The sequence below is a fragment of the Solanum verrucosum genome, unplaced genomic scaffold (genome assembly GCF_900185275.1).
Source record: "Solanum verrucosum unplaced genomic scaffold, falcon-dt-bn FXZP01000235.1, whole genome shotgun sequence".
NCBI lineage: Eukaryota > Viridiplantae > Streptophyta > Magnoliopsida > Solanales > Solanaceae > Solanum > Solanum verrucosum.
The window spans coordinates 1,780,052-1,795,266 of record NW_026019948.1 but is presented as its reverse complement, the minus strand read 5'-3'; the positions used below and the strand labels follow the sequence as shown (position 1 = coordinate 1,795,266).

General features: G+C 29.6%; 1 pseudogene; it reads left to right on the top strand.

Annotated features, from left to right (window-relative positions):
- The first annotated feature begins 1,932 nt into the window (after positions 1 to 1,932).
- LOC125813612 (exocyst complex component EXO84B-like) lies at positions 1,933 to 6,114 on the top strand (annotated as a pseudogene).
- The last annotated feature ends 9,101 nt before the right edge of the window (positions 6,115 to 15,215 follow it).

Below are 15,215 nucleotides of genomic sequence, written 5' to 3'. Positions count from 1 at the left end.
TATGTATATGTTCTTTGTGTTAGACTAAAGTGGTGAGTGAGATCAGGAGAGATAGGAGAGAAGCGGGCGAGAGAGGGCAGAGAGTGGAGAGAAATGAATTGTGTGTATATATATATATATATATATATATATATATATATATATATATATCAGTTAGATAATTGTATATATGTAACTACTATGTATGTACCAACGATTGTATTTTTATATTTGCAAAAAATTGAATTTTTATACAATTGAATCGAGTTAAAACATTTGTATTTGTATATCAAATATCTCTCTCCCGCTTTAGACAAACACAAATTGTACATTATTTTTGTATAATGTGTGTTTGTATAAAGCAAGAGAGAGAAACACAAAAGAAACTTGGGCAGAGGAAGATTCGTATAAGTATAATAATAAGTGTATAGGACGGAGAGATACATATTTATATTTGTATATACAGTCTCTCGCTTTATACAAACACAATTAATTATACATTTGTGTTTGTATAAAAGTGAGAGAGGCGAGGGAGAGAATTGAGAGTGGCGAGCGAGATTCCGAGGAGAGATGTAAGAATGACAATGTGTTTGCTACGAATTAGAATTAAATGAAACTGTAGCTACAACATTTATTTTGAATTAATAGTTGTTACAATGCACATTTTCCCCTTTCAAAAATAAGTTCTTACTTTTACTTGTAACTTTTAATACATTAAGAAAAACAATTACTATATTTTTCATGCTATATCCTTAGTATTAATTACATATTTTCAAATCATTTTCAAGATCTACTATTAAACATCAAGTAATAGAGATAGCGTGGTAAAATAACCATGTCAAATGTTATTTTCTTAATAGGTATGTCAAGTTCAAATATAATACGTAAAAGTGCGCAGATAAAATAAATTATAAAGTTGCACTTTTAGAACGCGTGCATGAACAAGTCCAAGGAGATTTCTTTTTCCTCCAAGGTCCAAAGTAAGGATCTTTTATCGTTTGGGCTTAGTTTTTGCTCGTTATTTATAAGAGCTTCTTCTTTACTACTTCTAGTATTTGTGCAAGGAAATTATAAGTGTTTGACTTCATAAAGAGTAAGCTTATAACGACATCAACGACACGATGAAAGTGACTAAGTCAAGAAATAAGATATGTGAAGCTAAAAACCTCTTCGTTGTAAATCACAACCCTACATCCTATATATTTTCCTTAAAGGTCGATCAGTCTACACAATACATGAAAATAAAGTCTTCTTATATTACATGTCACCACATGTTTGTTTAGTCAAGTATTCATAACGTTTCACATAACCATATCATTTAAAACTTTTAAAAGTCACATGATATATTTCACATGTGTTTAAAAAAGAAAAATAATTGGCCACTATATGACTGCACTTGCACACTCTCCTCCCTTATCTCGCTCGCCTTTCTCTTACTTCATCCTATTTCACTCACCTTTTTCTTCCTTATAACGTGTAGCTATGAATCGTATTTAAACAAACTATGGATGTAAATATCTAATTAAGCCAAAACTATACTATCTACTAAGAAAGTGTTCATACATCAATATGGGCTGAATAAGGTGTAACATTATATACTCCCTCCGTGTCAAAACTTTTTTTTTTTTTATGTAGTTTACAAATATATAAATTTCATTTCAAAAAAATTGAAGATTTCATATGTAAATTCCTAATCAAACTTAAACTGTTGACTTTTTAAAAGCGAAAAATGTCACATAAATTAGAAGAGAGAGAGTAATATTTTGTATCAAACTACATAATACAAATATACCTATAGCCAAATTTTTCAATTTTGAGACAGAAGAAGGAAGAAGAAGAAGTCATAAAAAATATTGAGGCAAACAATCGGAGAGTAGGACCAAAAGATGCCGGCAGAGGTAATAATTAATAGCACAAGGAATCGTGAAAACAAAAATAATAGAGATTTAATTCTTACCATTCTCCGTCTTTATTCGGCAGTTTGTAACGTCAAAATCAAAGCTTTTGTCCCATATTTACCAAAATTGCAATCATCACACACAACAGACAAGCTTGTTTACACATGGAAACTGTTACTGCTGCTTCTTCGACATCAAGGTTTCGGTTCAGGGATATTCCCGCTGATGACGATTCAACGGATGCTCATTCCGCCTCTGATTTTTCCTCTGTTTCCAGTGATTTTGATGCTGATACAGAGCTCCAGTCCATGACTGCTAAGGTCTCATTTCCTCTACTCTTTTTTTTTTTTTTTTTATTCGATGTTCGATACCTGATCACAAGAATTTCTACTTGTCTTTCATTTAAAATTACAACATTCAAATGTCTTCTTACTTTCTGTGCCAAATCAAAATTACACAAATAAATTGGAATAGGAATATAGCCGCGCGTTTGGCCACATTTCATTGTAATTTTTTTTTAAAAAAAAAAGTACTAGTTTTTGTTTACAAAATGAAATTGAAAATTGGATTTGTGTTTGATGATGAATACAAATTGGAGTTGTTTTTCAATTTTTGTGAGTGATATAAAGTGAAAAAAGCTTTTTGAGTGTTTTCCAAATTTCTGAAATTCTGGAAATTGAATTTCAAATTTTTATAACTAAACATGTTTTTCGGAGTTCAACTTCAAGAAAAAAAAGTAAAAAAGGCCCATAGCCAAAAGCCACTAACTTGCTATGAGTAGTTACTTCTTGTTGTATATCATCCTAACTTGATGATTTATAAGGAAAAAAAATTATAAATGGGTAGTGCACAAAATTTATCAAACTTTTACTAAATGTGTGCCCATTACGTTAGGATATTTTTCTTTTAGAAAATTATTTTTATCATCCTTATGTTGCGCATTTGATTTTCGTTATGTTTCCATCATGTTGAAATCAATTTTTGATGAAAGAGAAAATGAGACTTGAAAAAAAGAAGGTATTTGGTTTTTATTTAAGAGCTTAAATTGTTTAACGTACTTTTATTTACTTAATTATGTCTTCAACACGTCAATCTCTGTGGAAATGTACCATTCTTTTAATTATGTTTGATTTTGCAGGGCATTACTCATCTTTGTTCAGAACTCCTTGAGTTGAAAAGAGAGTCAGAGGAAGATTTTCAGAAAATCATCTTCACAAATTATTCAGTATTTATTGGGTTAGTTATTTGCTCTATAAAACCGATGACAAAAAGATAATTTTTTATTACTCCAACAATGTGATATTTTCTATTTGAGGGTCTATCGGAAACAACCTCTATACTTGTTGTTGTTGCCAGACCTCACTTTGTGAAATTTCACTGAGTATGTTGTTGTTGTTGTAATGTGATATTTTCAATTGTTTTACCTTTTTCTCCTGTAGTCCTATCTATCAACACATCTTCCCTTGTTATCGAATGCATATGACATATGGTTAACAGACTTAAAAACTGCTATACTGGAGCTCAAGGCAATAAGAATAAAGCGTATACGCGTCATTGTCTGTCTTGTGCTGCCACTTTAATCCAAAATTGTCAATACTTACAGTGTGCAATCCAATTACTATATTATCGCGATATGTATACAGCCTTCAGTACTAGATCAACGCGATTTTATGTCTTATCTTGGCAGGATATTTGAAGGGACAAAAAATCTAGAGAGTGACTTATTGCAACTGAAGTATCAGGTTGGAAAGCAGAAAGGGCTCATAAAAGATCTTACAAATGGTGTTTTTCTAAAGTTTCTCGAAGAGGAGAAGACAGAGTCAAATCTTGAAGACAGTTTATCAGATTATACGTCTTTGTCCAGCATTATTGATGCTCACACAAACGAGGTTTCTGAAATTCTGGATGATCTTCTTTCAGAACATCGATTGGATGAAGCTATTTCTTTCTTGGAGAAGGAAGCTGAGTTCTTCAAATATAGCCAGTTGACGGAGAACCCTTTAACGGATGAATTGATGTGTTATAACTCTAAAATATCAGAGAAGACATCTATGATTGCAGGTCAGTTGACAGTAGTAGCTAAGAATCCTCGCGTTTCTGCACCTGAACTGCAGAAAGCATTGATTGGACTTCGTAGAATTGGTGAAAGTGATCTTGCAACTGAATTATTGCTTAAGTATTATCAATCACGTATTGCAGATGGCACACATGATATGTTTTTCTCCAAGGCCTATACACACGAACTATATCTTCGAGAAGTCACAAAGTTTTTATTTTCCATGATCTCCCAAGCAGCTAAAAGTTTCACCCTTTTGCATGGTGAGAATTCATCTTATGAGTCGGAATTACATCGGTGGGTGATGGAACAAACTGAAATCTTTTCTGTTTGTTTCAATAATTATGTTATATCCATGGTAGAGCCAAGTTCTGGCCTATCAACAGCAGTAGAGGCTGTACAATCCACAATGGTTTATTGCTCTTTGTTAGAGGCACATGGAATTGAATTGCAATCGTCTTTGATAGAACATATCCGTCCATGTATGCAGGAGGTCTTACAGATCCATGTACAACACTTTAAGAAAGTGATCGGTATCTTTACCTCATGCGAGACTTGGGTTCTGGGAAGATATCTAGTATCAGGAATTTTATCGCCTGATAGTTATTCCACCAACACTGGTCAGCCGCTATCAGACTATTGTCTGCTCACCAACAGTGGTCGGAAGTTCATAACACTAAATCAGGTTTGTTTCATAGCAAAAATTCATAGTAACTTACGATACATAGCATACCAAATACATGAAGTATTCATGTCAGTTGAGAAGGAAGGGCTCGAAGTTAAGAAATCCGGTTAATACTATTGTAAATTGAAGCCATATATCTATAGCTATAATTTGGTTCTACTTGTTTACACTACTCGATTGTGTCTATCTTTGAGTACCCTTTAAGATGTAAAGCAAGAAGATAATGGCTTTCTGTCGTTTTATTGTAGGCCATAATTGAAGAAGTTTCTCCGCTAATTCAACTACATATGGAAGGCTTACTTCTAAGAGGCCTTCTAGATCTTTTTACAGAGTATACTTCTATTTTGGAAAGCGCACTGACAAATCAAACAGAAATTGAGGAAGTCGATTCAAGAATCAATATTGCAGAGTCAGTAGAACAACAAGTTTCTCTTATTTCTAACTTATCAAAACTAGGACAAATCTTCTCCAGTATGATTCGGAGGGCGTTCTGTGACACCTACCACTTGGAGTTTGAGATCGATAATTATGAGCTCTTTATTAGCGACAACTGTAGTCGTCTAAGATCTCAATTCTGCAAGCAATTAATTCTTCAAAGTGGCCATAGATGTAGTCCTCCAGCATGTTGCACTGATCTACAGCCCTCTATTTCTTACCAGGTATGCTTCCCTTCCCCCCTCCGCGGTCTCAAAATAGTTGTCCTGTTTTTCATTTACACGCCCCTTAAGAAAGCATTAATAAGGATAACATTTTGACTATTTTACCTTCTTAAACTATTTCTCCACAATTAATATTTACTCTAAACTTCTTTGTTTGGGACATCAAACTACCAGGAATTGTATTTCGCGTTAAGGAATCTAAAAGAGCATGCTGATGATACTCTTATCGAAATGAAATGGTTAAAGGATCTATTCATTGAGCTGACGGAGATGATGTTAGATACGAATATGGATAAAGAAGAAACTTTTCTAATTTTGAACCTTAAACAGCTTACTCTTGATATCCACTTTCTCCTTGAAATTGCTAAATGGGGAGGATACTTGTCTGAGACCATCATGAATGTCTATTTTAATTCGGAATCTCGTATAAAATCAGCGTTCCTCTATGCTGGAATGGATCTTGAAAGGTAACTTTTCTTTCTATCGCGTTGATCTAAAACTATCATCAATAACATGCATGGTTAAATTACAACGCGCGGAAGTTCTCAAGTTTTCAGTATATTGCCTTAATACTCTTCCAGGTACATGATCTATGTCGGATGGGCGACAAAGACTGCTATTGACACCCTGCAGAAGCTGCATGAACTTGATAAAGCGGAAATGCTTAGCAGTGAGTTTATTGATAATATTGAAGATGAAACGAACAATTCTACTGAAACATGCGGCGGCATTGATGCTACCAAATCAGAAGATGTTACAGCTTGTATCAAGATGTTCGAAATCGGTATTGTATCCAAGGAAGGTAATGCAAGTGTTGAAGAAGAGAATGAGAAATGAGGTATATCAGGTCTTTTTTTCCATTTTTGTGTGTTAATACTAGAACTAGAATAGAGTCGATGTTCACAACAAATTCTAATGACTAGCATTAACTTTTTGTTAGAATAAAGTCGATATATCAAACAAGTTGTATTTCATAATCATCATATATCATATATCATCATATCATATATCATATATATCTATATATAATAAGCCACAATGCAACTATGATTGTAACTATCTTGTTAGCTTTCAACCAAAAGCTACAAGATTTTTAGTTACATATTTATTATTTAGTTAAATAATAAATATGTCATTGTATGAGCTATTTATTACTCATTCCTTTTGAATTTGTTAATCTGATTTTGATCTGATACATAGTTTATGAAAGTAAGTTAGATTTTGAGAAAAAACATTAAGTGATACTTGAAGTTGTCCCAGATTTTCAAAAAGACACCTTAATTTTGCGTGCGTCATATTACCCCCACAAAACATTCAAAAATCACAATAAATACACATTTTTTACCACAATATTTCCACTTTGGACAAAAATATCCTTCGAATGTGCAATTTCTTAAAAACAAAAAGTCGGACCCATTATTGATGTATTGAAGGATGCTTTGGTAATTTCCTATGATGAATTCGTTTTGTTTGTTTCTTTTAAATTTATTTTATTATACTAAATAATTGTATAAAATATTATGAATCACGATAATTAATTACTTAAATATTTAAAAGATATAAAAATATATAAAAGATCTGATTGACTCTTAAAATTTTACCAGTGACACATAAATTGGGACAAATGAAATAATATATATTATTTGAAAATTTCTTAGAAAGTACTATAAATTACAGTAATTAACAGCTAGAAATATTTCAAAGACAAAAAGATTGATTGAATCTCAAATTTTTTTTAATACTACATAAATTGAGAAAGAAGAAATGACCTCTATTATTTGAAAATGATGTAAAAGTATTACAAATCATACAATAAGAATTAACAATTTTAAATTTTAAAAGACTTTAATATTTTATACTTATTCTATTTCCACTTTGGACAAAAATATCCTCCCAATATGCATATTTTTTTAAACAAAAAGTGGGACCCATTATTGATGTATTCAAGGATGCTTTGGTAATTTTCCTATGATGAATTCGTTTTGTTTGTTGTTTAATTTTTTTAAAATAATTGTATAAAATATTATAAATCACAATAATTATTTACTTAAATATTCAAAAGATATAAAAATATGTAAAAGATCTGATTAACTCTTCAAATTTTATCGGTGACACATAAATTGGACAAATGAAATAATATATTATTTGAAAATTACTTAGAAAGTACAATAATTTACAGTAATTAACAATAGAATATTTTAAAGACAAAAAAATTGATTGAATCTCGAAATTTTATTAGTACCACATAAATTGAGAAAGAAGAAATAACCTTTATTATTTCAAAATTGCGTAAAAGATATTACAAATCATACAACAATAATTAGCAATTTAGAATGTTAAAAGACATAAACTTTTTTACCATAGTTAACAATAATTTAAAATAGAAACTATTTTAAATTATTATTAAAGTTTGATTAACTCTTTAATTTTGTCTTTATCACATAAATTGAAACAAAAAATGATACATATTGGGCCCGTGCTAGCACGGGCTCCGATGTCTACTATATATATAAAAGAGAATCTTTTAATTTATTTATTTAAGCCTACGTGGCTCCACCACAAACTAGAATTTCCTTTTAATTTATTTATTTCCAAAACTAGTCTTCCCCTTTATGAAAAGTTGTGACTTTTTGCGACTTTAATGAAAAGTTGCGACTTGAATGAAGGGTTGCAACTTTTATGAAAAATTGCGACTTTAATGAAGAGTTGCGACTTTTATGAAAAATTGTGACTTTTATGAAATGTTGGGACCTTTCCGAAGGGTTGCAACTCTTCCAAATAGTTGTAACATTTCCGATAAGACACAATAAACATTTGTTCACACTACCTTTGTTGTCTATAAATAGAGGGATTTCCTCTCATTTTTAAAACAACAAAAATTCTGAACCTCTTCTTCTTCTTCTTCTTCTTATTCTTCTTCTTCACAATTAAATATTTGTGCACTTTGCTCCTGTTGAGTGGCTCACTGACACTATTGCTTATGTTACAGATCCTGGTATGTAATTTTACAGTCATTAATTTATGCTTATGTTATTAAGGACAAAATGATAAGATGTAATAATTTTTATTTTCCTTTACATTATTAATGTTTGTTACTACGTAATCATGTATGTAAGATAATATAATGTTTTAGTTTTATTGACTGATAGGTTTTAAGTATTATCTTATAAATTCTATGATATTAAATTTCCGCGCGAAGCGCGAATAATTTTACTAGTATATATATATATAAGGGAAAATGACATTTTTAGTTCCTAAGTTATCACGTTATTTTAATTTTGATCCCTATGATAGTTCTTGAGTTATCGCGTTATTTTAAGAGGTGAAGTCAATTAAATTTGCTTGACAAGATGCATAATCAATAACAAGTGTGGAGAATAGATACTATAACAATCTTTGCTGTGAAATTTTGTTCATGTCCAAGAAACTCCACTAGCCAAGGATAGACCTTGCAAATACTATATTGATTATATTAAAAATGCTATCCCACTAAATAGCTCACAATAATAAAACAATTACCATTAATAAGATGAAACACCTATCATAATCAAATAACACTTAAGATCCCATCAGTTTTAGCTCAAGTACACTACAATTACTAAGCAAAGTAATTGTTCTATAAGAGATTAAGAGTTGTATGCAGCAGTTTCTTCTATGCTTTTGACATAATACTCACTTCATCCTTCCAACAATAATTGTCTACTATTGACTTGCCAGAATTAAGAAGCAGTAAATAATAAGAGTAATTTATCAAATCACCCTTGTTAAATATGAGTCATCTAAGTATTGAAAATAAATACTCTCTCTATTCCATATTAGTTGAATTTTTGAACCTTTTTTCATTGTTCAAACTGTTTAAAGTTCAAGCTGGATGTTTAATTTTATTTTATTTTTCATATTTGCCCTTGAATAATTTTCTTAACTTACTCTTTTTGTCCAACAATAGTTGTTCACTATTGACTTGACACACCCCTTTAAGAAATAATAATTAATTGGGATAATATTACTATATTATCTTTTGACTTTATTTAAAATTTAATTTTTTGAAAAATGTGTTAGATGATAAATAATATTTAATAACAAGGGTAAAATAGACACAAAAGGTAAATAATCTCTTGATTTTCTAAATTCGACAAGTATTAAGTTGGACAACTATTTTTAGTAAGTGGACAACTATTGTTGGATGGAAGGAGTAATATACAATAAATGAAGTAGTATTTAATAGCAAGGGTAAGAGAAACATAAAATGATAAATTATTCATTAGTTATATAAACTGAACAAATATTGTTGAACATCCAAAATAATAAAATGGAAAGACGGAGTAAATAATATTTTTTTTTGGGGTTAACTGAGGGAGTAGTCAACTAAAAAGCGCGAAAATTGAAATTTTAAAATGTGAAAGAACAAATTGAAATGATATTATCCATGTTTTAAGTACTATGAATGGAAATTAAAAGTACACACCATTTATTAACAATACTCCATTTTCAAATTGAACAATCACTCCTTGTCCATGGACTACATAACTAGTAGTGATGAAAATCAGAATAATAAAGCAGACAAGAGACAATTTTGAAGACATATTGTCAATGATTTCTTTTTAAGATTTAAGATAGATCTTTTTTTGTGTTCAGACAAGTTTTCGATATTTCTTTTTATAGTGGTTAATTTATGATAGGTACGGGGATATGTGTAGGGTGCATGCATTACTTTTATAAAGTATTCATCATTTATTATAACAAGAATATTATAATAAAAATGATTATTTATCTTATTTAATGGTTAAGTTATTGAATGAAAAGAGATCATTATAACTTCTTTATATTAGTTTACTTAATATAAGTATTTTACTTTTCTCAAATTCGTACTTACCCCGACATAACTTAGGATCATTAGAGATTATTTTTATAATATTTAAGTATGATTGTTATATATAAGTAATTTTACAAAAAGTATACCGTGCTATAATAAGTGCCACGTTTTTTTTTTTACTTTATCAAAAAGAACCAAAAAAAAGTTGGTGCACGAATTAATTTTACAAAGTATTCATCATTTATTATAACCCTAATTTTATTAAAGATAATAATTCATCTTATTTAATGACTCAATAAATGAATTAGAACCGTCAATATGGGTTAGGCCCATTGGGCGGCCTGGCCTAACCCGTGATTTGATAGGATTGGGGATATGATTTTTGGAGTCCATTTAAGAAAAGGGCTTTTTTGCCCAGCCTGAATAAGTCTGCTAATTTGTGGGGCTTGAGAAATATGGATAGGGCCGGCCCGTGGGACAAATAAAAATTAAATAAAAATTAAATAAAAAATAAAAATAAAATAGAATATTAAAAATAACAAGAGTCTAAACTCAAAATTTGTTTAAAGTTTGAAATATTACAATGTAAATACAAATTATGTTTATAAAATATGTACTACATAAAATAAAAATTTCCTAAAATTTCTAGGAATCACTACATAGGTCGTAGCCTATGGAATATTGTCATAGTTTTTGTATTTTATTATGATCATTGGAAAACAATTATGTTAATATTTTTATTTAGCTATTTATGCTTTTACTTGAAATCAAATTTAATAAATATTATAAAGATAATTTTATTTGTAGATTTGATTAACAAGTAGTAGCACTAATACTATGTAATATTATCTTGTCGATATTTATGATAATATTTTTAATTATAATTTCATTAAAAAATTATAAAAAAATATACTTTTAAGAAAAGAGGGCTGACCCGGCAAGCCCGTAGCCCACATACTTGTGGGCTGTGCCGACCATTTTCTGGCGACACCAAAAATGGGCTAGTCCGTCAAATTTCAAAGCCTGTATGAATTAGCCCGAATGGAGTGGGTCAACTCATATTGACAACTCTAAATTGAATGAAAAGAGATCTTTACACCTTAACAATAAATTACTTAATAGCAGGTCCTTTTTCCTTCTTTTTTTTTTTTGTTAATACTAGCTAGAACTAGAATAGAGTTGATGTTCACAACAAATTCTAATTACTTACATTAACTTTTTGTTAGAATAAAGTCGATCTATCAAAGAAGTGTATTCATAATATATATATGACGAAAACTGGCATTTTTACTCCCTGAGCTATCGCATTATTTTAAGAGGTGAAGTCAATTAAAATTTTCTTAACAAGATGCATAATCAATAACAAATATGGAGAATAGATACTAAAAACTATATCTGCGGTGAAATTTTGTTCATGTCCAAGAAACTCCACTAGACAAGGCAGGTAGACCTTGCAAATAGAAGTATATATATATATATATATATATATATATATATATATATTGATTATTTATTCAAATTTTTTTCTACCTAATAGCCATCAATGTATCACCATGGCTACAAAACAAAAAGAAAAATAATAATTTATATTAAAAATGTTATTATCTCACTAGGCATTAATTATTAATTTCGTCCCCGAATTATTGACAGCCTTAAAAACAACTTGATTAACTGAACTTAAATACACCCTTAAATTCTCGTCAAGTTTAAGAGTGTTCTCACAACTTCTCTTAGTTTTTTACTAAGAGTCTCATGCTCCTACAAGAGTTTGAGACCACTTGCTATGTCATGTATCAGATGGGGATGTACCTAAGTTTAGTTAGTTAAGTAAAAAATTATTTTTAAGATTGTCAATAATTCGCAAAGTTCAAGAGTGTCAATTACCATTAGTAAGATCAAACACCTATATATCATCATAATCAAATAACAATAACTTAAGAACCGATAAGACAAGGATTCCTGTGGTAGGAAGAACAGGACAATTCACATTAGCATTAACAATTGGGAGATCAACGACTGCAACAATACCATTTAATAAACCTAATATGTTTGACACAAGCTCTGGAGTACTAATTGTAGCACTAATGTTGCCCCCAGGACCTGTGACCACTGTTGCAAAGGTTGTGTTACCTCCAACAGGTAAAATATTGACAGGTACTCCAGGGATTCCGATGCCTGGAAGATTTCCCGTCGCGGAGCAAGCCAAAATTCCTTGTAATTGAAGATTCACTCCAATTCCATGGACTACATGACTAGTAGTGATGAAACCAGAATAACTACGCAAATAAGAGCTGATTTTGAAGACATGATTGATAAGAGTGTTGTGTTTTTCTTGTGTACACACAAGTTTTCCACACCCCTTTTTATAGTAGTTACTTTACTTTACTATAGCTACGTCGATATGTCTATGAGAAAGTAAAGTATTCAATTGAAAGATAAGCAATTATTTTCTTAATAAGTTTATGATACATTATCTGATAATATTTTCGATATTATCAAAATATAGGGTTGGACATAAATATTGGAAATTGAATTACCAAATCAAATCGAATTTTTTAATAATTTAGTATTCGATAATTCGGTATGGTAATCAGGAGTAAAATTTTGGAATTTTGATATGAGATACTCGTATCATTTGGTATTTGGTATTTCCTGAATATCAAATTATTTACTTAATAAATGTCATATATTAACATGACATTACTCATTAGTACAAGTCCAAATAGAAAGTTAAAGAATAAACATAAACAACCAAAATGCATGTCTTTTAGTTGTATCAATTAGTTTTTCTTGATGTATATCTTTTTTACTTGTTGATATTCTGTTATATCGTGCCTCCAAATAAAAAAATAGAAATAATTGGAGAAATTGTATTCGTCTACAACTTCAGAACGGTACCAACATTTACTTTATCGAATTACCGAACCAAAATTTAAAATTTTAGTGTTTGATATCTACTTTTAATTATTAATTACCAAATCCGAAATTTAAGAATTCCGAGCCGAATCCCTGCCACCCCTATTAAAATATAATGCCAAACTTTTAAAATAAGGATTTACATACCATGAAAACGACTTCTTTATTTTTTTTTAATTTTCTCTTAAGAAAAATAATAATATATTATGTTCTTTTTCTCACTTGGAAGTTGGAATATAGCGATTCCCTCAAATGGTCTCTAATAATTTAGATATTATTGAAGTACAATGTCAAAATTTAGACAAGGATTTACATAATATAAGAACAACTTTTTTTTCTTTTTGATTTCTCAAAAGAAAAATGACACTAATTTTTTTAAGCACGGTAAATGAACTCTTTCATAATTAATTAAAATAAAAATTAATATAATCTAACTTTTGATATTTTACTTTATCAAAATGTACGAAAAGAGAGTGGGGTGTATGATAAATGTGTTCTTTCCAAATCAATTATTTTTACAAAGTATTTACCATTCATTATAATAAGAATATAATATAAATGATTACTTATCTTATTTAAGGCTCAATTACCGAATAAAAAGAGATTTTAACATCTTTAAATTAATTTACTTAATATGTAAGTGTTTTACTTCTTTCAAATTCTCACTTACCCGACATAACATCGGATCATTAGAGATTATTTTTACAACATTTGAGTATGATTGTTATGTATAGATAATTTTACAAAATGTATATCACACGATATTATTGCCTTTTACTTTATAAAAAAGAACGAAAAGAAAGAGGGTGCACGAGTTAATTTACATAATATTCATCATTTATTATAATATTAATAGCAGTAAATATAATAATATATCTTATTTGATAACTCAATAATTGAATGAAAAAAAATTCTTACACCTTAATATTAAATTACTTAATATATGTATTTTACTTATTCAAATTCTCACTCAATTACTTTTACATCTGTTTATTTATGATCTTTGTATGTAACCCGACCTAGTATAGCCTTGCCAAACTCAGCTTTGAAATTATTATTAGTAAGGTTTTATTCCTCACGCCATGTATTTATTTATATTCATATACATAAAAATTATGTAGAATGAAGAACAAACTTTCGAGTTTTGAAGACATTAAGATATATTCAAGTACTTGAAAGATAGATATTTTTTTTCATTGTTCAAACAAGTTTTGGGTATCCTTTTTATAGTGGTTAATTTACTCCACCCTACTTATAACTTGATAATTTTCCATATCAAAAAGTACAAAAAGAGAGTGGGTGCATGAGTTTAATATTATAACAAAAATATAAATAAAATTTGCTTGATACTTGAGATTGATGCATTTGTTGCGTGTGACTAAACTATTGGACTTTGAGGTTGACTTATTTGATTCCTTTAATTGTTGAATTGTAGCTATTAGACTGTGAATATTGAGCCTAGCTTGTGAGTCGTGTATTGTAGAATTGCTAGGTTGGGTTGATTTTTGTGCAGGTTATAGTTTGACGAGGTTTGGTTGCCGAGTCAGGGGCATTCGTTTCTAGCTAGTTGCCTTATTTAGTAGGTTGTTTCATGGGTACCGTGTTATTGATACTCACCCCTTGATTCTACGTACACTTGCGTATTTAACTATGCTATACAATCGTCTACAACTTCAGAACGGTACCAAAGTTTAATTTATTGAATTACCGAACCAAAATTTAAAATTTTGGTGTTTGATATCTACTTTTAATTATTAATTACCAAATCCAAAATTTAAGAATTCCGAACCAAATCCCGAACGCCCACCCCCATAAAATATAATGTCAAACTTTGAAAATAAGGATTTACATACCATGAAAGCGACTTCTTTATTTTTATTTTTTTCTCTTAAGAAAAATAATATTATGTTCTTTTTCTCACTTGGAAGTTGAAATATAGCAATTCCCTCAAATAGTCTCTAATAATTTAGATATTATTGAACTATAATGTCAAAATTTTAGACAAGGATTTACATCATATAAGAACAACTTTTTTTCTTTTTGATTTTCTCAAATGACACTAATTTTTATAATCACGATAAATGTGTTCTTTAATAATTAATTAAAATAAAAACTAGTATAATCTTACTTTTGATATTTTACTTTATCAAAAAGACAAAAAGTACCAAAAGAGAGTGGGTGCATGATAAATGTGTTCTTTCCAAATCAG